Raw genomic sequence first — 27,462 nt, 5'->3', positions numbered from 1 at the left:
GAGGGGCAGCTAGGTGGTACAACGGATACAACCCCAGCCCTGGAGTCAGGAAGATCTGAGGTCAAATCTGGCCTCAGACACTTACTGGCTGTGTGACCCTGGGAAAGCCACTTAACCCCAACTGCCTTTAAAAACAAAAAATATATATATATATATTCCTATGTGTATGATTTACTTGAAAAGAAAAAAAGATGCTTTATTTATAGTTTCAGGATTACACTTAGGCATAAAAATAGAATAGGAAAGAAGGTAAATAGCTTGAAACCTCACCTTACTCATCTCAACAGCAATGGAGTTCATCAACTAATTGATAAAGTGATCAATTAGTAACACTGCTCATCCAATTCCTGAAGACATTTTTAAAAAGTAAAAATATGTCTACACAGTATCAATATTAGGCGAGGCAAAACTCTTAAGTAAACTTCAGCCATAAGTAAAAGGATATCTACATTTTCAAACAAAAAAAGCAAGTTACCAAATGACATATTAGGAGAATGTGGCTTTGCAAATTAGTCTGTTTCCTTTATTTTAAAAGTATTTCAAGAGGGGGCAGAGACAAGATGCAAGACAGGGTAAAAGAGTAAAGGCAGGGACTCCCCAAACCTCTCCAAATACCTTTAAATAATGGTTCTAAACAAATTCTAGAGCAGCAGAACCCACAAAAAAAGGAGTGAAACAATTTTCCTGCCCAAGACAACTTAGGTCAGCTGGAAAGGTCCACTCCACCAGGGTGAAAGAGGAGCATAATCCAGAGCAGACCCAGCCCCAGCAAACCAGGAGCAGGACTCGAGGTGACTGAATCAGTGGCACCAGTGTCAGTTTCCAGACATTTCAGCCCACAGATGATAAGGGGATTGGAAAATGGGTCAGAAGGAGAGTTACCAGGGTCCCTCTGCTGGTACCAGGGGTAGGACTCTGTTGAATTGCCTATACCTGGATCCGGGTTGAAGTCCTGGGCCTTAGTCCCCATGCAAGGAGAAGCACTAGAACACCAGAGCTTTAGGCTACAGTGGAATAGGGACCCTGCTCACAGTTCTGGGGTTGAAAAGAGTGCTTGTGGTTGCTCACAAACCAGTGCACCATGTAGGACCAGCAGTAAACATACCTCTCCCTAGATCACTTTAGAAGAGCCAAAAACTTATAAGTAGCCAGAATTACCTCCTAAAATAGCTGCACAAAAAACTTGAAATTTGGGACAGTGCTCCCTCACTTGGGAAGCAATGTTCCACTTCAGCACTGAGTTAAAAGTCAAGAAATAGGCTGGAAAATGAGCAAACAACAGAAAAAAATTCTGACAAAAGAAAGTTACTATGGTGACAAGGAAGATCAAAACACACACTAACAAGACAACAGTCAAAATTCCAGCACCCAAAGCCTCAAAGAAAAATATGAATTGTTCTCAGGCCATGGAAGAGTTTAAAAAGCATTTTAAAAGTCAAGTAAGAGAGGTAGAGGAAAAATTGGAAAGACAAATGAGAGTAATGCAAGAAAATCATGAAAAAAGAGTTAATAGTTTGGTAAAGGAGGCATAAAAAATACTGAAGAAATAATAACTTAAAAACAGAACAGGAGAAATAGTAAAAGAGGCACAAAAATCCAATGGAAAGGGGGAGAGAAGCCAAGATGGCAGAGTAAAAGCAGTGACTTTCTTGAGCTCTCCCCCAAACCCCTCCAAATACCTATAAAAAAAATGGCTCTAAACAAATTCTAAAGCAGCAGAACCCACGAAAAGACAGAGTGAAACAAATTTCCAGCCAAAGACATGCTGGATGGTTGATCGGAAAGGTTTATCTCACCAAGTGGGGAGAAGAGCATAGCTTGGCATGGGAGCACAGGCCGCAGCTAACCTGGAGCAGGCCTCAAAGGACTGAATCAAAGGCAGCTGTGGCAGTTTCCAGACTTCTCAACCCAAGAATGCCAGGGACAGCTTAGAAGGTTAGTGGGAAAAATCTGTGTCTGTGGTGAGAGAAGCAAGGTGGTCTCAGCTCCAATTCCAAGCTAGGCCCCAGGGCAGAGGCTGCCTCCTGAGCTTCCAGCCCACAGACTGAAGGGAAATCGAGTGGCTGATTAGAGGGGGACTGCAGGGATCACTCTGCTGGTGAAGGATTCTCCTTCTTTGCCCACGCTTGGATCTGGGTGACAGTTCTGAGGGGTGGTCCTGGGGGTGAGGAGGAGTGCTAGCATGGTGGAGCTTGTAGTGGCTGTGGAGAGAAAATCCTCACAGTTCCAAGACAGAAAAGGGTGTTTGTAATCATTCATAGACCAGAGCACAGGCCGAGGAAGGAGTAAACACCTCGCCCTTGATCACAGCACCTTGGAAGAACTGAAAATTTATGGGTCCCTAGAAGTATCTCTGAAAACAGCTGCACAAAATCCCTGAAGCTTGGGACAGTACATTTTCCACACTGGAAACAGATTCCTACCTTAACAAAGAGTTTAAAACTCAAGTAATTGGCCAGGATCATGAGCAAGCAGTGCAAAAAGAGTCAGACCATATTATCTTACTTTGGTGACAAAGAAGATCAAAACATACAACCAGAAGGAGACAATGAAGCCAAAGCTCCTACATCCAAAGCCTCCAAGAAAAATATGAATTGGTCCCAGGCCATGGAAGAGCTCAAAAAGGATTTTGAGAAGCAATTAAGAGAAGTAGAGGAAAAACTGAGAGTGACGCTAAAAAAGACCCAAAAAAATACTGAAGAAAATAACACCTTAAAAAATAGCCTAACCCAAATGGCAAAAGAGGTCCAAAAAGCCAATGAGGAGAAGAATGCCCTAAAAAGTAAAATTGGCCAAATGGAAAAGGAAGTCCAAAAGCTTACTGAAGAAAATACTTCCTTGAAAATTAGAATGGAGAAACTGGAAGCCAGTGACAATTTGAGAAATAAAGGCACTGTAACACTAATCTAAAAGAATGAAAAAACAGAAGAGAATATGAAATATCTCACTGGAAAAATGACTGACCTAGAAAATAGATCCAGGAGAGAGAACTTAAAAATTATTAAACTATCTGAAAGGCATGATCAAAAAAAGAGCCTAGACATCATCTTTCAAGACATTATCAAGGAAAACTGCCCTGATATTTTAGAACCAGAGGGCAAAATACAAATTTAAAGAATCCACCAATCACGTCCTGAAAGAGATCCCCAAAGGAAAACTCCCAGGAATATTGTAGCCAAATTCTAGAATTCCCAGGTCAAGGAGAAAATATTGCAAACAGCCAGAAAGAAACAATTCAAGTATTGTGGAAACACAATCAGAATAACACAAGATTTAGCAGCTTCTACATTAAGGGTCCAGAGGGCATGGCATATGATATTCCAGAGGGCAAAGAAGACAGGATTACAACCAAGAATCACATATGATATTCCAGAGGGCAAAGAAGACAGGATTACAACCAAGAATCACCTACCCAGGAAAACTGAGTATCATCCTTCAGGGGGAAAAATGGTCATTCAATGAAATAGGGGACTTTCAAGCATTCCTGAGCAAAAGACCAGAGCTGAATATAAAATTTGACTTTCAAATACAAGACTCAAGTGAAACATGGAAGAGGTAAACAGGAAAGAGAAATCATAAGAGATTTATTAAGGTTGAACTGTTCACATTCCTGCATGGAAAGATGATATTCGTAATTCACGAGTCCTTTGTCAGTATTAGGACAGTGAGAGGGAAAAAAATTATATGTATGTATATATAGATAGATAGAGGGCACAGGATGAGTTGAAGATGAAGGGGTGATATCTGGAAAATAAAATTAAGGAGTGAGAAAGGATCATACTGGGAGAAGGAGAAAGGGAAAAGTAGAATGGGATAAATTATCTCACATGAAACAGACAAGAAAAGGCTTTTACAGTGGAGGGGAAATGGGGGAAGGTGAGAAGGAATGAGTGAATCTTATTCTCATAGGATTTGGCTTAAGGAGGGAATAATATATACAATGGGATATGGAAATCTATCTTACCCTATAGGAAAATAAGGGGGTAAGGGGACAAGAGAGAAGGGTGTTGATAGAGGGGAAGGCAGATTGGGGGAGGGGATAATCAAAAGCAAATACTTCTGAGGAGGGCCAGGGTCAAAGGGGAGAATAGAATAAATGGGGGTAGGATAGGATGAAGGAAATATACTTAGTTTTTCACAACAGGACTACTATGGAAGTGTTTTGCATAACTACACATCTATAACCTGTATTGAGATGCTTGCCTTTTCAATAAGGGTGGGTGGGGAGGGAGGAAGGGAGAAAATTTGTAACCCAAAGTTTTAAAAATATATGTTAAAAAATTAAAAATAAAAGAAAGAAAGAAAGAAAATCCAATGAAGAGAAGAATGCCCTGAAAAGCAGAATTGGCCAAATGGGAAAAAAATACACAAAAATTCACTGAAGAGAACTTCTTGAAAAGTAGAATTGGCCAAATGAAAAAGGAGATACAAAAGCTCACTGAAGAAAAAGTTAGAATTGGGCAAGTGGAAGCTTGGGAAGATTTTATGAGACATCAAGAAACAATCAAACAAAACCAAAAGAATGCAAAAATAGAAGAAAATGTGAAATATCTCATTGGAAAAACAACTGACCTGGGAAATAGATACAAGAGAGATAATTTAAGAATTATTGGGCTACCTGAAAGTCATGATCAAAAAGAGCCTAGACATCATCTTTCAGGAGATTATCAAGGAAAACTGACCTGATATTCTAGAACCAGAGGGTAAAACAGAAATTGAAACAATCCACCGATCACCTGCAGAAAGAAATCCCGAAATGAAAATTCCCAGGAATATTCTAGCCAAATTCCTGACCTTCGAAATCAAGGAGAAAATGCTGCAAGCAGCAAAAAAAGAAATAATTCAAATATCATGGAGCTACAGTCAGGATAACACAAGATTCATCAGCTTCTGCATTAAAGGATTGGAAAGCTCAGAATATATGATATTATGGAGGACAAAAGAGCTAGGATTATAACCAAGAATCACCTACCCAGCAAAAACTGAGTATAATCCTTCAGGGGGGAAGAAATGGATATTCAATGAAATAGAGGACTTTCAAGCATTGCTGATGAAAAGATCAGAGCTGAAAAGAAAATCTGACTTTCAAATACAAGATGCAAAAGAAGCATAAAAAGGTAAACAAGAAAGAGAAATCATAAGGGATTCGATAGAGCTAAACTGGGGAAATGATATTTATAAGTCCTAAAAACTTTATCAACAATATCAATACAGCAGTTAGGAGTACATACAGACAGAAAGCAGGGATGTGAGTTGAATGTGATAGTAAGATTACCTAAAAAAAATAAAATTAAAGGTTGGGAAAGAAGAATGCACTGGGAGAAGGGAAAAGGGAGAGGCAGAATGGGATAAATTATCTGACATAAAAGGGGCCTGAAAGAGTTTTATGAATCTTTCTCTCATTGGAATTGGCTCAAAGAGGGAATAATATACATACTCAGTTGGGTGCAGAAATCTATCTTACCCATAAAGGAAGGTAGGAAGGGAAGAGGATAAGAGAAGGGAGGGGGAGTTGATAGAAGGGAGGGCAGGTTGGGGGAGTCGGAAGCAAAATACTTTTCAGATTGGACAGAATAAAAGGAAAGAAAATGAACTATAAAGGACATATGAAGAAAAACACCATCAGAGAAAGAATTGATGGATGGAATAGTTTTACATACATACATACACACATACACACAAATACATACATATATACAAATATATACACATACACACACACACACACACATATATATATATATCTATTTGTGTCTAATGGTAGCCATCTCTAGGGTGGGAGTGGGGGAGGAAAGAAAAATAAAGAAATTTACATGATAATTTTGCTGCATATTTGGAAGGAATAGCAAGTTGTGCATATTTGTAGTTTCATGTACAATAGTCTTTTTCAAATTATATTCTGTTATGGAAATGCTTTATTCCATAAATTAAGAAAAAAAACTTTTAAAAAAAGAATAAAAGGAGAGAGAGAGTAAGAGTAAGATAACCAATAGAAATATATCGTTGGTAATCATTACTGTGAAAAAAATTTTTGCAGTGAGTTATTCTAATAAAGACCTCATTTCTCAAACATATAAAAAATTGAGTCAAATTTATAGAAATAAGAGCTATTCCTCAATTAATAAATGGTCAGAGGATATGAATAGGTGGTTTTCAGACAAAGTAATCAAAGCTATCTATAGTCATATGAAAAAATGCTCTAAATCACTACTGATGAGAGAAATACAAATTAAAACAACTCTGAGCTACTACCTCACACCTGTCAGATTGGCTAATATGACAGAAAAGGAAAATGACAAATGTTGGAGAGGATGCGGGAAAATTAAAACACTAATGTTCTACTGGTGAAGATGTACTCTGATCCAACCATTATGGAGAGTAATTCGGAACAATGCCCATAGGGCTATAAACCCATGCATAACCTTTGACCAAGCAATACCACTACTAGGTCTGTATCCCAAAGAGATAAAAAACAAAAATGAAAAGGACCTCTGTATACAAAAATATTTATAGCAGCTCTTTTATTGGAGGCAAAGAATCGGAAATTGAGGGGATGTCCACCAATTGGGGAATAGCTGAACAAGTTGTTGTATATAATTGTTATGGAATACTGTTGTGCTTTAAGAAATGAAGAGCAGGATGCTCTCAGAAAAAACCTGGAAAAACTTACATAAAGGGATGAAAAGTGAAATGAGCAGAAACAGGAGAACATTGTACAACCATAATAGCAATATTGTATGATGATCTACTATGAATAACTTAGCTATTCTCAGCAATACAATGATCCAAGACAATTCTGTAGGAGTTAATGAAAGGTGCTATCCATTTTCAGAGAAAGAACTGGGAGAGCTTGAATGCAGATCAAAGATACTTTTTCTTTATTTTTCTTGGGGGTTTTTTCTGTCTGTGTTTTCTTTCACAGAATGACTTACTTGAAAATGTGTTTTGCATGACCACACATGTATAATCTATGTCAAATTGCTTGCCTTCTCAATAAGTGGGGAACAGAGAGAGAGAATTTGGAGCTCCAAATTTGAAAGAAAAAAAATGTTAAAATTGTTTTTACATGTAGAAAAATAAAATATTAAATAAGAGTTTTTAAAGTATTTCAAATAGTAGAATAAAATGGAATCTATCTTGGAAACACAAAACACACCGACAAAGGTTTTTCTTCCACCCCTGGTGACCTAAGAGATAAAATTTTTAAGCCCTGGGAGACTTTAATAGAAGAGAAATTAAGTCAAGCAGAGACTTACAAGGTCCTCATTCCCCGCCTCCCTCGCTCCCCCCGCCTCATCATTCTCACGTACACATCCCACAACCACCACTAGGGTATTCAGTTTAGTCCCTCTTTGTGGTTAGACTTTCCTTTCTGAACTGATGTTTTTCTTGGACTACGTTATAGTGAGGTGGGGGCGGCAGGGTGGGGCAAGACCTAAGGACCGAGGTAATGATACTTGAATATCTGCTCTAGCTAACGGTCAAGACACTTCCACATTTAACTCCTGTCCTTTTTGGGCCAGTCAAGGGCCTGACTTGGGGAGGAAAATTTAAAAAAAAAAAATTTAAAGCAGGCATGATTTAGGAAGAAAGGTCGAGAGTGAAGGGTCTCGAGTTCCCTGGAAGGATGTGAGTCCTCTTATATTCCCCACCATGGGGACTATGATCACTTTGAAAGAGCTTCTTCTAGGCGATGAAGAGTACTGTTGCTTTTTTTTTAATTATGAATTTTATTGGTATGTTTGTGTGTGTTTGTACCAGCGACAATGAAGATTTTCAAGTGGCTTGGGGGCTGGGGGTAGAAGGGAGTCGCCGAGTCCTAGGCAGAGAGCAGGGAGCGGGAACAAAGCTGACCCACTTCTCCAGCCCGGCCCTCTCTAGCAGCAGCCCCAGCCCTGGGGGGCATCCAACTGGTAAGGGGGGGGAGGGAGGAGGAGAAGGAGGAGGAGGATGGGTGGGGGGGAGGAAGGACAGAAAGCTTCCTTCCTAGTCTCTGCGTCCGCTCCCAGGACCGGGGCCGCGGGCTGGCTGGGAGGAAAGCGCTCCCAGGGCCTCCGGTCGGCCCGACCCTTTCCTCCCACAGGATGAAGCCTCCGCCTCCCACAGCCCCAGGCCCGGCCCGGGGTCCGAGCCTGAGGGTAAGGACCTTCCGGGGTCCCCAGCGCCCGGGCCGGGACGGGCCTCGCCTCGCACAGCCCTGCTTCCCAGGCCCAGAGCCCGCTGCTCGCCTCCGGGGCCCTCCAGCTCTCGGCCTCCCTCTGCGCCGCCGAAGGCCACTGGGAGGTGCGGTCCTTCCCCAGACCCGGTCCTGGGAGCGAACAGGCGACTCCCGCGGCGACCCCCGGAGTCGACAAGGGGGAAGTCAGGACTTACCTGTCATTACTTTCTACGCCATCTTGGATCCACTTGTCAACGTCCCCACAAAGCATTATGGGAAAGAAAGAGCCTTTAAAGTGACTCCCCCCCCCCACCTCTCCCCTCCCCCGTCCTCCCGCCGGCCTTCCTCTGCTCGGCCCCCTCCTCTTCCCTCCCAAGCCGAACTCCCGCCCTCTCGGCTTCCACCGCCCCCTCGCCTCGGCCACGCCCCGAGCCGGAAAGTTTGTAGAGGGGGGGTACCTCCCCCCGCCTGCCCGAGAGCCGAGGCTCGGCCCGTAACCTCCCCCAACCCCCGCCCCTTCCGCTACTCTCATTTGCATTTGAATTTCACAGTCTAGTTTAACCCCTTGTTTTGTTTGTCACTGTTGTTATTTTCCTCTTTTTCTTTTTTTTTTTGGGAGGGGGGCAACTGCTCCTGCCTCGGGATACAGAGATTCCGGGCACCCCTCCCCCACCCGCCCTTTTAACCACTCTTCTTCCCTTTGCTCAGTTACCCGCCAGTCTTGGCCCGGACCCCAGCATCCTGCCCTTAGTTGTTGGTCTTTCCTGCTCGGTAGTTGAGAATATTTGTTTATTTATTTAGATGCATTTAGATGTTTATTATTACTACGGTTTAATGTGTTTTATTGACTATCACTATATATATACACACTCTTCATAACTTAAAACTGCACTAAGACTTTTGGGACACCGTGTGTGTATACGTGTGTAGTAATGATAATAAATACCTAAGTACGGTTTCAAGGCTTAATAGTGTGCAATTTTAAGACTTTTTAGGACACTGTGTTGCTAGTAATAAGGATCTTAATGTATATTTAAGCTTTAATAGCTTAACGCTGCACTAAGACTTTTGGGACACCCCTATATGGTATAACCGCTACATATGCATGCTATATATAGGTATCTATATATAGATGCATATGGAGATGGTTTCATTTCGGTGAACAGTTCCCCTTTCCCTTCCCTCCCCCAAAGGAATGCATGTTTAGTTCTGGCTTGCAAACTCCCAACAGGCTTACTTGGCACTGTCCACTCTGGGGAAAGGAGCAGAGCCATGGAAATAAAGCAACAAAAGAGGGTTGTCCCTTGGCAGGCGCAGTTATTTGTTTGTTTGTTTGTTTGGCTATTTTATCTGCCAATTTATCTGCAGTTTCAGAGGTGCGCTTTTTTTGTGTGCATTGCCTTCTCTGTTTTGGGATACTGTGCATGTCGTGTGGACATCGTGTTCTAAAGAAAACTATCATCATGAGGTTTTTGGTTTGGTTTTTTGGTTTTTTTTTTTAAACTGTAATCAACTAAAAGGGTATGCGACTTCATTTTTGCTTGTTTATCCATCCTCCCTCCTACAGTCTCTCCAGCCACCCCAGGTGAATGATTTAACCAGAGACCTTTTCCTTCCCTATCCCACTCCCCACCTCTCTGGGCCAGGGATGTGGCAGTTAGTCTAGCCTGTTTCACCCTTTTAAGCCTATTACTTCTCGGAGCAGCCCAAACTCTAGTAACTCAACTGTACAAGGAGGCGGTGTGGCATATGGAGGGACTGAAGGAAATATACCCCGGATGCCACTAGCAACTAAATGAATGAACTGATTAAACTCTCGATGCGGTGCTGTCTATAACTAGCCCCTCCAATTCTGGAACCTGTGTTTCTTCGTGTATGTGTCCATGGGTTAGAAATTGCTCAGCCTGTAGAAACCAGGGAGCAGTTAATTCCCATGAGCTCTAAGCACTTAATCTCCGCCTCTGTCTTGAGTCAACGTTTTAAAGCTTCCAGCCCTTCCCTTCTCCAAAAGAAAATGAAAGAATTAATTTAACTGTTATTTCTAAGCACCTTGATGTGATGAGGGAAGTACAAATTTACCTAGGCTGTCTAGCCAGAAATAGTAACTAGAGGCAAGGGATCCCTCCCTCCACCTTTACTAAGGAGTCATCGGTGCTTAGTCTCAGCCTGTGAGGCAGAGATTTCAACATCTCCAAACACACTCTTTCTGTGCCCAGTCTTGAATAAAGGAGACTGCATACAAACATAAAGCAGAACAAGAAGCGGAAAGAGGAAGAGGGGGAAGAGAGCAATGGCAGCAGTTCTGCTATTCAGTTTTCCAGCAACCTTTACTGGTCTAACTGGTGGTCCTTACAGATAGAGAACATCCTTCTTTCCCCCTTTTTGCTCAGACTGAAGTGAAAAGATCATATATATCCATCATTTGAGCTGGCAAAAGTCTTAGGGATCATCTGAGACTTCATTTTTCAGATGACTCAGGTCACACTGTATTCTATTGAAGTCCTGGGATGGACTTGACTAAAGAAGTCCTACATGGTGGAGGTGATTTGGGTGCTATAATAAAGAAATTTGGGCTTCTACAGGTCCAACAACCAATGAAATCAGACTCTGTTATTGGAGAATCTGTATGTTAAGAAGATTTTGATCAACTAGTGATGAAGTTTTAGAATACAATAATTCAAAAGCTATCTTCTAAGGAATAGAGAAATTGCTCCTCTGTGTCATAAAAGGGAGAATCAGTTATAGCTGACAAAATCACAGATCTTTTGAAACACTGAATTACTAAGGCTGAAGGGTTAATTTACAAATAGTCAAGTCAGCAAGCATTTATTAAGTGCCCTTTTTGTGCCTGGCACTGTACTAAGCACTTGAGAGTACAAAGAAAGGCAACTTACCAAAAACAAATAAATAAAAATAGTCACTAACACTACTCTCAAAGAACTTAGTCTAGTGTGGGAGCCAACAAGCAAACAACTATGTACAAATATGATATAGAAAGGATAAATTGGAGATAATATCAGAGGGAAAGCAATAGCATAAAGAGAGATTGGGAAAGGTTTCTTGCAGAAGGTAGTACTTTAGCTGAGACTTGAAGGAAGCCAGGGAGATAGAGTTGTGAGTCAACATTGGCCTTATCATGTTACCTAGTTCTTTTTATTACTTTGCTTTGCAGATATTCTGATCTATCTTGTCTACTTTTTTATCTGAGAAACCTTGGAAACAAAAGTCCCATAAGCTGGATACCCAAAGATAGGCTGGACCTGATTTAAGCCAGTCACCCATTATTTTAGGTTCAACAGGAGAACAAAATGAGACATTTACAAGTCATTGAACAAGGTTTTTTGTTTTTTATATTTTTTTAAATGAGATTTACTTAGCCACAGTAGAGGGGCATTCAATAAGGATAATCGTTGAATACACATCGATATGATTTGGCTAAGTGAAGCTCCCTTGCCTTTCATTTTCTACCAGCCAAAAATCTGAAAGGACACCTGGAGCTCTTCTGTCTGTTTTATACTCAGGCAACCAAGAAATCAGGTCAACAGCCTTTAGTCCTCTGAGCCAATCAAGTCTCCAGGGTGGTGTCAATACCTTTTAAAAAAAAATTAACCTGACTTTCATGAAGGCAGGGATTTGCACTACCACAAGAGCTGATAAATATTGTTTAAGGAGTGACTGGGGGCAGCTAGATGGTACAGTGGATAGAGAACAGGCCCTGGCATCAAGAGGACCTGAGTTCAAATCCAGCCTCAGACACCTAACACTTACTAGCTGTGTGACTCTGAGCAAGTCACTTAACCCCAAATGCCAAAAAAAAAAAGTGACTAGAAGTCACTCCTAGGAAGGAGTAACTAACTCTCTTCACCTTATAAGCCAGGAGGAAGTGTGGGTCTGGGTCGTCCCATTCCACTTAAAAAGATTACAGGATGCAGACCTTTGTCCAAAAAAAAAGGGGGGGACACCCACAATCGAGTTAGATGTGCCTGCTTTCTTGGAGTGACACAAGAATTCTTGATTAGTCTGGCCACTTAAGAGTCAAGGAGGATGGACTTTTGTGAGTCAGAAAGATGCACTTTAGTTGGTCTAGGGTATCCACTGTGGCTTTCTACTGGGTGGGACAAACCCACTAGAAGTGTCTCTCCTCCCATTTCAAAAAGTTCATCCATTTCAGCCTTCAGAATGTCACTTGCCTAGATGTCAGGACCAACTGACACAGGCTCAACTGCTATTCACATGGAACCCATGTCCGCTTTGACCTTCAAAGGTCTCTTTTGCATATTTGCTACAATCATCAAAATCAGTCATCTTGAAGGGTCCTGATACCAAAAAAGGTGGTCAAATTTCTCTCTCTAATATTCTACCCCTACCCCCAGAGAAAGCTCTAAAACAAAGTTTAGTTATAGCTTATGTCCTAGGTCTTCCCAAAATGTAGTCAACAGGGTCCTTTCTAGGAAAGGAACTCAATGGACAATAAGAATATCAGATGTAAGACATTTATTTATTTCCTCTACTAAGGAAAATGCTTAGTCTTAAGACAATTAAAAGCAGGGAAATACACAAGTAATAATAATTTTGAATGTGACTGGGATTAACTCACCCATAAACCCAAAACAGATAGCAGAATGGATTAAAAATCAGAATCTGACAATATGTTGTTTACAAGAAACACAATCTTTTAAAAATGAGAAATACACACAGAGTTGAGATAAAGGGCTAGAGTAGAATTTATTATGCTACAGCCTTTGTAAAAAAAAAAAACAAGGGTAGCAATCACAATCTCAGATAAAGTTAAAGCTAAAATAGATTTAATTCAATATTATTCAATATTGTTTTAGAAATGCCATCAATAGCAATAAGAGAAGAAAAAGAAATTGAAGGAATCAGAATGGAAAATGAGGTAATAAATCATCTCTTTTTGCAGATGATATAATAATATATTTGGAAATTTTTAAAGATTCAACTAAAAAGTTAGTTGAAACAAATGAATAATTTTAGCAAAGTAGTAGGGTATAAAATAAATCCACATAAATCATCAGCATTTTTATATATCAGCACCAAACCCTGAAAGAAAAAAAAGAGTAAGAGATACCCTATTTAAAATAATTATAGACAGTATAATATACCTGAGAGTATATGTGCTAAAACAGACCCAGAAACTACATGAGCCTAATTATAAAATGCTTTATGCATATAAAGTCAGAGTTGAATAATTGGGGAAATATTCATTGTTCACGGGTACACAAAGCCAATATAATAAAAAATGACAATTTTACCTAACTAGTCTATTTACTCAATGCCATCCCAATTAAATTACAAAAAAATTATTTTACTGTTACAAAAAGATAATAACGAAATTCATTTGGAAGAACAAAAGGTCAAGAATTTCAAAGAAACTAATGAAAAATGTAAAGGAAGGAGGCTTAGGGGTACCAGGTCTTAAACTATATTATCAGGCAGAAATTATCAAAACTACCTGATACAGGCTAAGAAATGGAAAGATAGATTAATGGAACAGAGTAAAGATACAATGTGCAATAGTAAACTATTATAGTAACCTTGTATTTGACAAATGTAAAATTTGAAGTTTTGGGCACAAGAATTCATTATTTGATAAAAAAAAATTGTTGGGAAAGCTGGAAAGCAGTCTGGCAGAAACTGGGCATAGTACAATAACTTCCATGGGTGGGGAATCCCTAAAAGGATTTGTTCTGTGGAGTTTGGATTCAGTGAAAAGGCCACATGTGGCCTCAAAGCAGAAGTTTCCCCACCCCTGTAATTTAAACCATTTATCAAGACAAGGTCAAATGGATACATGACCTAGATATAAAAGGAGATATCACAAGAAAATTAAAAGAACATGGAACATATTACCTATCAGACCTAGAAGATAGGAGAACAATTTGTGAATAAACAAGAGATAGAGAGCATTGTGGGGTATAAAATGAATGATTTCAATTATATTAAATTTTAAAGTTTTTGCACAAATAAAACCAATGAAACCAAGATTAGAAGGAAAGCAGAAAATTGGCAGGATGGGGAGGAATTTTATAGGCAGTCTGTCAGATAAAGGTCTTATTTATCAAATATGTAAAGAACTTTGTCAAATTTACAAGAATACAAGTCATTCCCCAATTGATCAATGGTCAAAGGATATAAACAGGCAGTTTTTCCAATGAAGAAATCAAATCTATATATAGTCATTTGAAAAAATGTTCTAAATCATTGCTGAGTAGAGAAATGCAAATTAAAACAACTTTGAGTTATCATCTTACACTTATCAGATTGATTAAAATGATAGATGTCATTTAATTGGGGAATGGCTAACAAGCTGTGGTATGATTGTAATGAAATACTACTACTGTGCTATAAGAAATGACGAGATGGTTGATTTTAGAAAAATGTCGAAAGACTTACATGAAATAACGAAAAGTGAAATGAGCAGTACCAAGAGAATGTTGTACGTAGTAACAGAAATTTTGTACTAAGAACAACTTTTAAATGACTAATTCATCTTCAGTACATACTCAAACCAACTACAAAGTGTCTATGAAAGAAGATGCTGTCTACCTCCAGAGAAAGAACTGATATAAGTATAGCACGGTTTTGTTTTGTGTGTGTGTGTGTGTGTGTGTGTGTGTGTGTGTGTGTGTGTGTGTGTTCAGTTGTAGCCTTCTCTAAGGTGAGGTGGGGAGGGAGGGAGGGAAAAAAAAGTGCAAAACAGAAAACAAAAGAAAACTTAGAAGGAAGCCCAGAAAGGCAGGGTAGCTTTGAATACAATGCGTAGTATTTATTACATAGTTTAAAAAAAAAAAAAGGAAAAGTCTGAAATGGAAAAAGAATAAGGATGGGCATCATTTTAAAAAATTCTCATAGGTTACCTCCTTGGCATTTGCAATAGCCTTCCCAAACCTAAGGAAAATAAAGAAAAGGAAAGAAAAATCAGTCTTCCCCCTTCTGAGGGAAAACTCAGTCCTTACAAACTCCCTACAACACTCCCTAGAGATAAGGTAGGACTCTCCCCATTGAGATTAGGGAACTGGGGAACTGGAAGTCATCCCCTTATCCTTCAAGCAAGAAACCAATTTACTTTGTCTTGGTGCTGATAGACCTGCTGGGGTGAGAGGAAAGTTTTTGGGGCACCTTGTTCTTTTCCTGCTAAGGGGCACCTCTGTTGTAGACCCATCTGTGAGTACCAGGTTTCCTCCTCGGGACTAAAAATTCTTCTGTATCCCTGAAACACATGGGGCAACGAAACTCAAAGGGTTTTCTTCCCTTTTTGTTGGGTTTTTTTTGGGAGGGAGGGAGGTTGTTTTTGTTTTTGTTTGTTTGTTTTGCTTTTTTTGTTTCTTGGTGGCACATTGGATAGAGTGTCTGACCTGAAATCAGGAAGACTCATCTTCCTGAGTTCAAATCTGGCTTCAGACACTTAGTAACTGTGTGACCCTGGGCAAATCACTTAACCCTGTTTGCCTCAGTTTCCTCATCTGTAAAATGAGCTAGAGAAGGAAATGGCAAATCACTCCAATATCTTTGACAAGAAAACCCCAAATGGGGTCATGAAGAGTCGGACACCACCGAAAGAACTAAACAACAACAAGACTGAATGAACATACATTTGTCATACTTCCATCCCTCCCAACCCCTCGAAACAAATTGACTTTCTCATCCTTACAGCCATCTTTACCATGGGCTCTGCAGTCTTAAGAATCTGTACACTTCTAAAAACTAGGCTTTTAATTCATTCTAAGAGTCTTCCTTCCCCCTTTATATCTCCCTCAGGTGCATATAAATGCTGTAGTATTTCAGTCACATTTTTGAGCCAGAAGTCCCACGTTTCATGCCCAGGGGATGTGTGTCCATTTCTAAAAAAAAAAAAAAAGACTCACTCAAGCCTGTGGTTCACCATGGTGCAACTCTGTATGCTGTGAAGTGTAGAGACCTGTCAGCATCTATAGCTGCCCCTGGTCTTTCAAATGATTTATTATTTCATGTCAGTGCTGATAAAGTGTCTCCAGCTATTCCCCATTAGATTGTGAGCTCTCCAAGTGTAAGGAGTGTGTTTTGCCCTTCTTTGTATCCTCAGCACTTAGCACAGAGACTAGTATATAACAGGTACTTAATAAATGCTTATTTGCTAACTTATTAATTAATAGAGCTTTAACTCTATACATTATTTTCTGTGAAAGGAATAGTAATCAGCTTTCAAATACTTTCTGAAATTCCTATCTACCTTGACAGAAATTTTGTAAGGCCTGACATCCTGAGGTGTCTTACAGAAAACAAGATTTTGTTTTGTTTTGTTTTTGTCTCTTCACGTCGCTTAGTGATTACTTCACATCTTCCCAAAGTATAGACAGCATCTCACAAAATGCTCTCAACTATCTTTGTCTCTCAAGTCATATGGCACTCCTTTAACTAGGAATCCTCTGTGTAGTTCTAGGTGCATGAATCAGTACCAGTGTTCTCAGGATACAATGTCCATGTTACTCCTATCAGCCTCCATACTCATAATAGATACACTAATACCATAGATAGCAGTACTTAAATATCTAACCATGAGAAAGTTCTCTTGAAGAAATTGGTTCCTTGTAAAGGAACATACAGAAGAACTGATTGTCCAATTACTGTCTAAAAAAAAAAAAGCTATTTTCCCCGAAGAGGATGCCTGCAATATCAATCCCTCCATCCAAATGAAGGTCCAAACATGCTTCTCTTTGGGACAAGCAGGTTAACTTAAATCAAACAAATTAAGAAAGGGAGTTGTAAAATTCCCACAAAGGAGATTGGTTACTCAGGGTTTCAAAGCCAACAGATGAACCTTATCTGATGCACCCACAATCCATTCTGGTCTTAGAGAAGCTATCTGGAATCATGTCACCATAAGGCAACTAGTCTACGTCTGTTTAAATTCTTAAAGTTGAAAAATTCTTAATCAATTTTGAAGGAATTGCTTCCAGCCCTTGAATAAAATGAGATGACACAACACAAGAAGTGTATGATTAGTTGAAGGGAATAGTCACCCTCTGTTGGACAAAACAACAGGCTAGTTTGGAATAAGGCATTCCAAAATCAAGATAGCCTAGTGATAGAATAGCTCTAGCCAAGCCCCTGAGAGGGAATTTAAACGGGTAAACAATTGTGACCGCAGGTGATAGAAGGGGAAATGATCAAGTCCACGGATTCAGATAATTTGGCTTGCATTCAGCAAGAGGCACAGGAAGGTATAATCCAGTATATGATTGTGAAAGAGATAAGAACATCACTGATGTTCATATTGTGGAATGTTTCAGAAACCTCCTATGGGAGAAGCTTGGCATGAATAAATAAATACTTTGTACTTGGCTTTCAAACTGACCAGGGCAAGGGTGGGGAACTTGCGGCCTCCAGACCTTCATGAAGTTTGGATTCAGTCAAAGGGCTTCACTTGAGGACCCAGAGGGACACTTGTGGCCTGGAGGCTACAGGTTCTCCACCCCTAGACCAGGGAAAGGGGAACAAAATGGGAGTTAATGGCCTTTGTCTTAGGAACAGACTTCGTTATCAACCTGTCTTTTTTTTTTCCAGTTTGCAAAGAAAGGAACAGGTGAGACAATCTTACTGAAGCTAATCAATGTCCCTGACTTGACAATAATTACAACAGCTGACATTGCCCTGGCCCAAGCCCTCCCCTCTTCCTAATTTTCCTGTAACTGTCAAGAGCACCGCTATTCTCCCAGTCACTCAGGCTCATATCCTAGATGTCATCCTGAGCACTTCACTTTCTCTCACCTCTGATCTGACATTGCCACCACTCTGGTGCAGGTTCTGACCTTGAGCCTGGACTATTGCAAGAGCCAGCTGATTGGTCTTTCTGCCTCAAGTTTCTCCCTCCTCCAGTCCATCTTCTGCTCATCTGACAAAGTGATCTTTCTAAAATGCAGATCTTACCATATCACTCCCCTACTCAATAAACTCCAGTGCCTCTATATCACCTCCAAAATCAAATATAAAATCCTTTGGTGTTCAATGCACTTCGTGACCTGACTCCCTACTACCTTTCCAGGCTTCTTATACTTGACTTACCCTAATGTGCTTTGCATTCCAGCGACACTCGCTCTTACTGTTCATCGTACAAGACACTCCATCTCCCAACTCTGAGAATTTTCACTGGCTGTCCCCTATGCTTCTAGGCTTTCAATTCTCTTCCACCACGGTCCCATTTCCTGGCTTCTTTGGCTTCCTTCAAGTCCTAGCAAAAATCTTACCTTCTACAAAGAAACCTTTTCTGATCCCACTTAAAACCAATGCCTTCCCTCTGTTGATTATCTCCAATTTATCCTATTAAAACACATAGAAGAATAGAAATAGATATGTAGGTATAGATACAGACATATCTTGTATATAAATAGTTGTTTGCATGTTGTCTCCCCAATTAGATTGTGAGCTCCTTGAGACAGGGCATTGGCTTGTTTTGGAGGGGGAGGATTGTTCTTGCTTTTCTTTGTATGCCCAGAACATAGCACAAAGCCTGGCATGCAGTAATAAATGCTTGTTTACTCCCTTCCCCCTTTAAGGTTTTCAAAGCACTTTATATGCATCATCTCCTTTGAATCTCACAACAACCACGTGAGGTAGGTCCTATGTGATGGAATGGAAAGGAATTTGAAGTCAGGTGATCTGAGTTCAGATCTTGGCTCTGCCACTTCCTGTTCATGTGACCTGTAGAAGGCACTTAACCTCCCTAGACCACTGTCTATTCATTTGTAATATCTCCAAAGCTATGACCCCGTGATCTCATTTTATAGATGCAGTGAGTATGCTCTAGCTCACCACTCTCTCACAGTTACCATGCTACATCTCTTGAGGATTCTAAGAGGATTCTAGGAATACCCTGAGGAATTTGTAGGAATGTCTCCTTTAATGCTCTTGGCTCAAGCCCCTACTTATTATATTCCTCTACCGTCAGCTGCTAGTGACTAACTAGCGCCCCACTTCCATTTAACCAAATAATATTGATTAGCTTTTACGAATAAATATTTGAAAAAACAAAAATGCAAACATTCTCTCCCAGTTCTTTGGTGGCACGCTCTCCCCTTCACCACTTCAGGTTTTGAGGAAAGCCGAGTGAGACTTAGCCTAGTTTCTATGTAACATCAAACCCACCGACTCCATGTCCAGTCTCAGCATCACTGCCCAGTAAGTCCTTGTCTCAGCTACCACTGCGCTGGGTCCTGAAGGTCATTCCTTTAGCTTTCTCCTTGTTCCTCTGACTAGTAATGCTGCACTGACTACAAAACCTAGAGGTCAGGCTATCAGAATTCTTGGAAGCCTCCTCTCTGGACCTTTTGAAACTCACCAGATTGGGGTCTCCAAACCTTTCACCTGAAGTAGAAAATAACAAATACAGAGGCAGAAGACCAAGGCCCATTTCATAGGATCACATGTCAGCCTCAGAAGACAAGATGCAAGGGCTTTACAGCACTGTCTCTCACAATCAATGGAGTCAAACCAAGAGAGAACAGCTAAAGAGAATGAATAGTCAAGGTCAACTAAGGCCTTTTAAAGTCTATCCCAGTTCAGGCTACACAGTGAATTGAAAAGTTTTCTCCTAAGCATGTGGTTAGCAGACTAGAATCAGTTAAAGAATGTCTGCACATGCTCCAGTTTCTCCAAGGCACTTCCATGACAATTATCCACACTATTCCAGGATGAAGACTCCCCAACCTCTCCCAAGAAGGGAATTTGCATCAGCTGGGCATGGCTGATGTACTCTGATGTATGTGCCATTTCCTCAATACCCAGAAGAGGAATTGAGGTCCATAGAAGTTAATTGACTTGCCTAAGGTAAGTGATAGACCCAAGATTTAAACCCTATCCTCTGATTCACAATCCTACTCCCTTTTCACTACACTGCACTTGTTTTCATAGTATATGGTACCATAATTGCTGTGTATTTCATAAAGTATCACAAAATCTTTTCAGAGGGTATCAGTCAATATGAGTACACCTTCCAAACATCTTCACTGTCCCTTTTGGGCAGCTTCTCTTCTTAGTGTCTGCCTTAATTGCCAAATATGAAAGCTAAACAAACTTTCCATGAGCTAGTTCTTTTTTTTTTTAATAATTAATTTATTTTTAGTTTTGAACATTCACTTCCATAAGATTTTGAGTTTTAAATTTTTTCCACCCCCCCAAGATGGCATGCAATCTCATATAGGTTCTACTTATACATTCATATTAAGCATATTTTCCCATTAGTCATGATGTAAAGAACAATTAGAACTAATGGGAGGAACCACCAGAATGAAGCGATAAAACAAAATAACAAAGGAAAAGGAGAGTAAATGGTACGCTTCCATATACATCCAGACTCCATAGTTTTTTCTCTGGAGGTGGATGGCATTTTCCATCGTGAGTCTTTGGGAGTCGTCTTAGATCCTTGCATTGCTGAGAAGAGCCAAGTGTATCAAAGTCGGTCATCGCAGGGTGTGGCTATTACTGAGTACCATGTTCTCCTGGTTCTGTTCATTTCACTCAGCATCAGTCCATACACGTCTTTCCAGGTTTTTCTGAAGTCCGCCTGCTCATCATTTCTTACAGCACAATAGTACTCCATTACATTCATATACCGCAGCTTGTTCAGCCGTTCCCCAGTCGATGGGCGTCCTCTCAATCTCCAGTTCTTGGCCACCGCACAAAGAGCTGCTATGAATATCTTTGTACAGGCGGGTTCTTTTCTTGTTTCTATGATCTCTTTGGGATACAGCCCTAGAAGCGGCATTACTGGGTCAAAGGGTAGGCGGGCTAGTTCTTTTGACGTTTGGATAGTTTACCCAAAGGCACGCTGCTCACACCAGTGAATTGGATTTAGGGAAGGAGGCAGGGGATCGTGTTCTAAGGTTTTAAGCGGGTCCTATAAACTTGTTGCCTCAGGGAGAAAACTGTCAGCTGTGAATAACAACATATCCTTGCCTATGTTTTCACTGAATATTGCTCTAGCTTGAGGTATTTAATAACAGATACAGCGGCAGACAGTGCTTTTCCTAAGGAAATGCAGGAGTAATGGGTGAAAATAGTTTCTCAGATCTGTTCTCTTGGTTCCATACCTGATGTCCTAGGAATGCTCAAAGTGTTTCTTTTCTACAGATGACTTCATGATGTGGTAGAATCCATTTTCTTATCTTCTGTAAAGGTGGCCCAGATTTTTATAACCTGCACAACACTCCGTTCATTCATTCATCCATCCATCCGTGCATTCATTCGTTCATACATCTATTCATCATCTACTTATGTATTTATTTGTTCATCTAGCTAGCTAGTTATCAGCCAGGTCTCTCTATATTGCCCACCCTGAAAATGCATTGGTCCGGTCCCACTACTTATCAGCCCAAAAGCTTTGCCCTTCTCTCTTTCTGATCTGAGTTGATTCACCCCTCTTTAGAAAGCCTGGTTTCTACTCTTCTCCCAGGGCATTAATGTAGTTAATGCAGTTAGTGAAATTATTGTAGTCAATGAACTTTTAGTCTTACTATAGTTCAGAATTCCTAAAATCATGCTGTCTATCACTCTCAGCCTCCTCAGCAGCAGGGATTACAGGCATATATCATAAAGTCTGACCAGATTCCACTAAAAAACGATTTATAGGGGGCAGCTAGGTGGCACAGTGGACACAGCACTGGCCCGAGTCAGAAGTACCTGAGTTCAAATATGGCCTCAGACACATGATACTAGCTGTGTGACCCTGGGCAAGTCACTTAACCCCGATTGCCTCACCAATAATAATAACAATAATAATAATTTATACCATCTATTCAATCACGCTGAGATTACTGTGTTAACATTACCAACAGCAGCATGCCGAGGACAATGACACATAAGAAATCCTTAAGTTGGGATCATAGGATGATAGAATAATTGAACTAGAGTTGTACAGTACTTCAAAAACCATCTTAGTCCAAGTTTCTCATTTTATAGATCAAAACATAGAAGGATTTTTGGGTAGAAAATATAACTCTTTATTTAGAGAATCCTGGAGAATCAAGTAAAAAACTACTTGAAATAATAAACAACTTTAGCAAAGTTGCAGGCTATAAAATAAACCCACATAAATCACTGGCATTTCTATATATTACCAACAAAGCCCAACAGCAAGAGATAGAAAGAGAAATTCCATTTAAACTTACTGTAGACATTATAAAATATTTAGGAGTCTACCTCCTGAAACAAACCCAGGAACTATATGAACATAATTACAAAAAACTTTTCACACAAATAAAGTCAGATCTAAATAAATGGAAAAACATCAGTTGGGAGGCAGCTAGGTGGCACAGTGGATAGAGCATTGGCCCTGAAGTCAGGAAGACCTGAGTTCAAATCTGGCCTCAGACCAAACACTTGATACTTACTAGCTATGTGACCCTGGGCAAGTCACTTAACCCCAATTGCCTAAAAGCAAAAAAAAAAAAAAAAGGCCACTGGTTGCTCATGGGTAGGCTGAACTAATATAATAAAAATGACAATTCTACCTAAGCTAATTTACTTATTCAGTGCCATACCAATCAAACTACGAAAAAATTTATTTTGTAGAGTTAGAAAAAATAATAAGATTCATTTAGAAGAACAAAAGATCCAGTATGTCAAGGGAACTAATGAAAAGAAATGCAGGGGAAGGTGGCCTAGCCATTCCAGATCTTAAATTGTATTATAAAGCAACAATCATTAAAACTGCTCGGTACTGGCTAAGAAATAGAGTGGTGGATCAGTATAATAGGTTAAGTATACAAGACACAGTAGTCAATGACTATAGTTAGCTATTATTTGATAAACCCAAAGATCCCAGTTTCTGGGATAAGAATCTACTCTTTGACAAAAACTGCTGGGAAAACTAGAAAACAGTATGGCAGAAACTAGGCTTAGACCAAAATCTCACACCATATACCAAAGTAAAGTCAAAATGGGTTCATAATTTAAATATAAAGGCTGATACTATAAGCAAACTGGGAGAGCAAGCAATAGTTTACCTGTCAGATTTATGGAGAACAGAAGAATTCATGACCGAACAGGAGATAGAGAACTTTACGAAATGCAAAATGGATAACTTTGATTACATTAAATTGCAAAGTTTTTGCACAAACAAAGCCAATGCAACTAAGATTAGAAGGAAGGTAGAAAATTGGGACCAGAATTTTTACAGCCAGTCTCTCTGAAAAGGGCCTCATTTCTAAAATATATAGAGAATTAAGACAAATTTCTAAGAATACAAGTCATTCCCCAATTGATAAATGGTGAAAGGATATGAACAGGCAGTTCTCAGATGAAGAAATTAAAGCCATGAATAGTCATAAGAAAAAATGTTCTAAATCACTTTTGATTAGAGAAATGCAAATCAAAACAACTCTGAGGTACCACATCACACCTATCAGACTGGCCAAGATGACAAAACAAGAAAATGATAAATGTTGGAGAAGATGTGGAAAAATTGGAACACTAATGCATTGTTGGTGGAGTTGTGAAGTGATCCAACCATTTTGGAGATCAATTTGGAACTATACCCAAAGGGCTATAAAAATGTGCATACCCTTTGACCCAGCAATAGCACTTCTAGGGCTATATCCCAAAGAGATCATACAAATGGGAAAAGGACCCACATGTACAAAAATATTTATAGCAGCTCTTTTTGTGGTGGCAAAAAATTGGAAATTGAGAGGATGCCCATCAATTGGGGAATGGCTGAACAAGTTGTGGTATATGAGTGTAATGGAATATTATTGTGCTGTAAGAAATGATGAACAGGCTGACTTCAGAAAAACCTGGAAGACTTGTATGGACTGATGCTGAGTGAAGTGAGCAGAACCAGGAGAACATTGTACTCAGTAACAGCCACATTGTGCGATGACTAATATTGATAAACTTAACCCTTCCCAGCAATACAAGAAATCTAAGACATCTCCAAAGGCCTCGTGATGGAAAATTCTATCCACATCCAAAGAACGAACTGTGGAGTTTGAATGCAGATCAAAGCATACTATTTGCTATTTTTTTCTTCTGTTGTGTTTTGTTTCCTCTTTCTGGTGGTTCATCCTATTGGTTCTAATTCTTCCTTACAACATCACTAATGTGAAAATATGTTTAATAGGAATGTATATGTTGAGCCTGTATCAGATTGTGCACTGTCTTGGGGAGGGTGGTGGGGAGGAAGGGGAAGAAAAATTTTAAATTCAAAAGCATATGGAAGTGATTGTTGATAAATTAAAATAAGTTAATAAAATAAAAGAGAAAAGAAAATGTAACTCTTCAAAAGGATCAGTGTGCATGGGGAGAAGTAACCAACCAAACAATCTAACCAAAACCCCATTCCACAGGGTTATGTTTGAAAAAATAATCATTTAATCTGTCTAGCGGGAGGCTACTAGGTGGCACACTGGCCCTGAAATCAGGAGGACCTGAGTTCAAATGCGGCCTCAGACCAAACACTTAACACTTACTAGCTGTATGACCCTGAACAAGTCACTTAACCCCAATTACCTAAAAAAAAAAAACCACAATAATTCATCTAGCACCTTTATTTTGTTCATCCAAGCACTATGGTGACCCCATAGTAAGAGTACTGAAGGACCACATGATTCTGTTGAGTTTCTTTCTTAAAACAATAAGCTTACATTTTGTAGGAAGTTTGGATAGGGCCAGTCTTCTCAAAGTATAGCCTATGGATTGATGCAAAATGTGGGTCTAGGAAACAATAATTTCCTGAGGAAAGAATGGTAAAATAAGGCAGTGCCAAGAAGGATGAAATACAACTGGGACTCTGTGTACTTTGAGACTCCTACACATGCTGCAACGGCCTGGCAGGAATCCTGAAACACCAGACAACTGTGCTCTGTCCATAACACTGATTGAGCTGGTGCTCTAGTGCATATGATAAATCTGCTCCTGTGGTGAAACGGCTCTTGTGAATATAGCCAATGGACAAGTCAGAATAGGGTTGAGGGATACCTCTACACAAAACCATCATGCAAATCACCTTTTCATGGAAGGGAAGAAATCCTCTCAATCTCTGGGTGGGGAGTGGGGCCTTGAGCCCTATTCTCCGAACCAGAGCTGAAACGTAGCCGCAAACACATGATACCTTTGTTTCATTGGCTCTTTGGACTTGTTCTTTCCAGCTCTTAGATAAATGAGTACCAAGTTAGAATGTGTGATCTTCTGAGCTTCTAAAGGTTGTAAGATTCACCAGAGGTCCAGAGGATCAAGTCCAGGAAGGAGTCTCAGGAACAACTTGTTTGACCCAGCCCAGCAATGGATCAACCTGGCAGTGAAGGGGCTGCATCCTGCAAATGTCCATCAGCTATGCTGCACCCAGAAGTGGAGGCGGTGAGAAGAATGTTTGCAGCGACCACTTTAATTTTGAGCCCATTCTCCCCAGGGACAAAGGTGAATAAGTGAGAGTGTGACCAGTTTGAGAGAACATTTTTGCACTTTGCTTCTTACTATAACTTTTCTGTAAATTCTTTTTTGCAAAAGCTTATATCAGTTAATTGATATTGAGGGGAAAAAAACACTGGTTATGCTGATAGCAGGGCACTAAATCACTGATATTAATGATTTTGAGGAGATGCTAACTGGCACTGGGTGATTGATATTGGGGAAATGCTCACTAAATAAGGGCTCAAGCTGATAGTACTAGAAGAACCCCACTGACCCTCAGGGTTACCCCTAGAATCTTAAGGAGGAGATGTAGCCAACTGTACTCTGGAGCCCTGATCTGCTGGTATACATGTGGCAGAGTAATCTAGAGTCTCCCTACATTTATGCAAAACGTTTTAAATTTTATATAATTAAAATTGTCCATTTTATTTTCTGTCATCTTCTCTATCCCCTATTTGGTCATGAATTCTTCCCCATCCATATTTGTGATAGGTATTTCCTTCCTTACTCTTCTAATTTGTTTATGATGTGGCTATTTAAATCAAGTAGCTATTTGGAGTTTATTTAGCTATATGATGTGAGATGTGGGTTTAAACCAAATTTTTGTCAGACTACTTTCTAGTTTTCTCAGTAGCTTTTTTTTGTTCGTTTGGTTTTTTTTTAAAAGGCAATTGGGGTTAACTGACTTGCCTAGGGTCACACAGCTAAAAAGTGTCAAGTGTTTGGTCTGAGGCCAGATTGTAACTCAGGTCCTCCTGACTTCAGGGCTGGTGCTCTATCCACCGCATTACCTAGCTGCCCCTTTTCTCAGTAATTTTTGAGAAATAGTTAGTCCTTACCTAGTAGTTGAAGTCTTTAGGTTTATCAAACACTAAGCCAATATGTTCCTTTGCTTCTATATCTTATTTACCTAATCTGTCCCAGTGATTGACCTCTCTATTTTTTAACTAGTACCAAATAGTTTTGATGATTATTGTTTTGTCATATAGTTTGAGATCTGGTATTGCCAGACTCCTTTCCTTCTCACATTTTTCATTATTTGATTTAAAATTCTTAACTTCTTTTTCCTCTAAATGAATTTGTTATTATTTTTTCTAGCTCTTTGTAACTCTTTACTTCATAGTAATCCTTTGATAGATTGATATGGCACTGTAATGGAGAAAGGCTAGAGGCTTTTCCCAGGTCAAGATAAAACAATGGTGTCCATTATCATGACTTTTATTTGATATAGTATTAAAAATGATAGCAATAGCAAGAAAAGAAGAAAAAGAAATTGAGGAAATAAGCATGGGCAGAGAGGAAACAAAGCTGTGGTTTTCTTTTGCAGATGAGAGGCTAGTCTATCTAGAGAACCCTAAGGAGTCAACAACAACAAAAAATAACTTTATGCTTTTAGAATATAAAATGGGCCATCACATATTTGGAAAATATCCTAAGAAAAACTTACATGATGGAACACAGGGCCCATCACCCCAAGACAGCAGTAAAAAAGGTGACTACTTCCTTGTCAAAAAGGAGGAAGAAAATAGACATTCTTAGAGCACGTCTTAGGTTAAAAACCTACAGACATCTTTTTTGGAATGTCAGGATCCAAGATCACCCCTCTCTTTTCAGACACCCTGTTTTCTAGAGTGAAGGCCCAGTAAGCAAGCTGTGCCCTGAGCTTTGGCATAACAACAATCCTTTGCACTAACTGTCTGGATGAACTTTGCTGCAACTAAATCACAGAACTGATGGTCCCTGAACTTGGGCAAGCACCGATAGACCCAGATATGAAGTCGTGCTATGAATGGACTTTTTGTCACTAAACAACCTTGCCTCACTGTTGCTGTTGTACCTCGCCACTCTTGCTACACTATACTGTTGATTCTTTATCTAGCCACAAATATATAAATCAAGGT

The 27,462-nt window shown here is 39.8% G+C and overlaps 1 protein-coding gene across 2 annotated transcripts in view; it reads right to left on the bottom strand.

The window, feature by feature from the left end:
• Positions 1–8,459, bottom strand: part of HELZ (helicase with zinc finger) — a 288,871-nt gene extending 280,412 nt beyond the window's left edge. For both annotated transcript variants that reach the window (XM_021000986.2, XM_021000987.2), the window contains exon 1: positions 8,374–8,459. The gene's annotated coding sequence lies outside the window, so the exon portion shown is untranslated. The remainder of the gene's footprint in view (positions 1–8,373) is intronic.
• Positions 8,460–27,462: the final 19,003 nt, after the last annotated feature.

This window comes from Phascolarctos cinereus, unplaced genomic scaffold, assembly GCF_003287225.1.
Source record: "Phascolarctos cinereus isolate Bilbo 61053 unplaced genomic scaffold, phaCin_HiC Scaffold_5;HRSCAF=322, whole genome shotgun sequence".
NCBI lineage: Eukaryota > Metazoa > Chordata > Mammalia > Diprotodontia > Phascolarctidae > Phascolarctos > Phascolarctos cinereus.
This window is presented reverse-complemented; position numbering and strand designations above follow the sequence as displayed.